Source organism: Mus pahari, chromosome 5, assembly GCF_900095145.1.
Source record: "Mus pahari chromosome 5, PAHARI_EIJ_v1.1, whole genome shotgun sequence".
In the NCBI taxonomy this organism is placed as follows: Eukaryota; Metazoa; Chordata; class Mammalia; order Rodentia; family Muridae; genus Mus; species Mus pahari.
The window spans coordinates 26062053-26064580 of record NC_034594.1 but is presented as its reverse complement, the minus strand read 5'-3'; the positions used below and the strand labels follow the sequence as shown (position 1 = coordinate 26064580).

Genomic DNA, 2528 nt, shown 5'->3' with positions numbered 1-2528 from the left:
CTTTCTCTTCTCTCTCTTCTCTTCTCCCCTCTCTTCTCTTCGCCCTTTGCCTGTTGGAAGCTTATGCTCTCCCTCTCAAGAGCATTAAAGCGTTGCTGTANAANNATCCTGTTTGTGTGCCGCGTCATTTCTTGCTGGCGGGAAGGTAGCGCGGGACACCATTAAGTACTAGGAATTTTTGTGTAAATGCATGATAACATATCAGTCCACCTCCCATTGTTTAGAAACCAGGCCAACCTAACTGAGGGGAAAGTATTCACATGTAGCTGTTCAAACACGTTTTGGTTGTGCCACTTGGGGCAAGTCAATCAACTTAAGTCAGAAACAATGCTCTGAACAAGGCTCTGAAATGTCTAGGTGAGGCAGGAGATGGAAAGGTATTCAGTGGTTCCTTACCTGTAATTTAAATCCACTTCTTCTGTGCATAGTTGTTAGTGGGGAACACTAACTGACTACGTGGTAATGAGAGATCCAAACACCAAGAGATCCAGGGGCTTTGGGTTTGTCACATACGCCACTATGGAGGAAGTATATGCTGCCATGAATGCAAGACCACACAAGATGGAAGGAAGAGTTATGGAACCTAAGAGAGCTGTGTCAAGAGAAGATTCTCAGAGACCAGGTGCCCACTTAACTGTGAAAAAGATCTTTGTTGGTGGTATTAAAGAAGAAACTGAAGAACATCACCTATGAGATAATTTTGAGCAGTATGAGAAGATGGAAGAGATAGAAACTATGACTGACAGAGGCAGTGGAAAAAAGAGGGGCTTGGCTTTTGTCACCTTTGATGACCATGATTCTGTGGATAAGACTGTTATTCAGAAATACCATACTGTGAATGGTCACAACTGTAAAGTAAGAAAGGCTCTGTAGAAGCAAGAGATGGCTAGTGCTTCATCCAGCCAGAGAGGTCGCAGTGGTTCTGGAAACTTTGGTGGTGATCGTGGAGGTGGCTTTGGTGGCAATGACAATTTTGGTTGAGGAGGGAACTTCAGTGGTCATGGTGGCTTTGGTGGCAGCTGTGGTGGTGGTAGATATGGTGGCAGTGGGGATGGCTATAATGGATTTGCAATGACAGAAACAATTTTGAGGTTGTGGAAGCAACAATGATTTTGGCAATTACAACTCAGTCTTCAAATATTGGACCAATGAAGGGAAGAAACTTTGGAGGCAGGAGCTCTGGCCTTTATGGTGGTGGAGTCCAGTACTTTGCAAAACCATGGAACCAAGGTGGCGATGGAGGTTCCAGCAGTAGCAGTAGTTATGGCAGTGACAGGAGGTTCTAATTACATACAGCCAGGAGACAAAGCTTAGCAGGAGAGGAGAGCCAGAGAAGTGGCAGGGAAACAGCAGGTTACAACAGATTTGTGAACTCAGCCAAGCACAGTGGTAGTAGGGCCTAGCTGCTACAAAGAAGACATGCTTTAGGCAATACTCATGTGTGTGGCCCAAAACTCCAGGACTGTGTTTGTGACTAACTTTATAACAGGTTATTTTAGTTTCTGTTCTGTGGAAAGTGTAAAGCATTCCAACGAAAGGCTTTACCATAGACCTTGTTTAACATGCTGTTGATTGCTAAATGTAATGGTCTGATCATGACACTGAATAAATGTGTCTTAAAAAAAAAAAAAAAAGAATACTGTTGAAGTATTTAAGGAGAGCTACAATAAACAACAGAGGGTTTAAGTGGGAAGAACAAATCCGAGCTGAAATGGGAAGGAGCCACAGCTCTCTGCTTCAGCTTCTGCTTCAGCTTCTGAGAAAGCATCAGCTCCAAGTGAGTGTTGTAGAGAAGTCACAGTCACTGGACTGTGTAGATGACTACAAGATAGTCTAATTCTCCAAAGTTTAGTCTTCAAACAACTTAAGTTTTCTCAGGCATCAGAAACGTTCAGTGCCGATGGATAACATGGGGATTAACGTGTTACGATTGACACAAAGAGTCCCTTTTTCTAAATCAATGCTTGTTAAGTTGCCACAGAGTGGCCTCACTTTGGGTCCCCAATCTGTGTGGAACTGGATCTCTTGGTTGCAGGTGAGCGAGGATTCGGCGAATGAGTGACAGACAGTCCACATGAGAGAGGGTGTAAAACTGAACATATTGATCAAAATGAGCATCACATCTTTAATACAGATCAAACAAGAAAAACGGGGCAGTTACAATGACACAAAACAAAAGACAAAAGACCACAGGATGGGACCAGGCAGCTTGAGGAGGAAGCCAGGTGCAAGGCTAGTCAATAGTTAAACCCCTGCCATGTACTCCTCTTAGCCTCACTGTTAAGTGGATATTAGACCAGAAACTTAGAATACCCAAGATACAATTTGTAAAACACATGAAGATCAGAAGAACGAAGGTCAAAATGTGGACACTTCATCCCTTCTTAGAATTGGGAACAAAACATCCATGGAAGGAGTTACAAAGTTTGGATGAAAGGATGGACCATCGAAAAACTGCCACACCCAGGGGTCCATCCCATAATCAGCCACCAAACACAGACACTATTGCATGCGCCAGCAAGATTTTG

The 2528-nt window shown here is 43.6% G+C and overlaps 1 pseudogene; it reads left to right on the top strand.

Moving 5' to 3' along the window:
* Positions 1-441: 441 nt before the first annotated feature.
* LOC110322368 lies at positions 442-1332 on the top strand (annotated as a pseudogene).
* The last annotated feature ends 1196 nt before the right edge of the window (positions 1333-2528 follow it).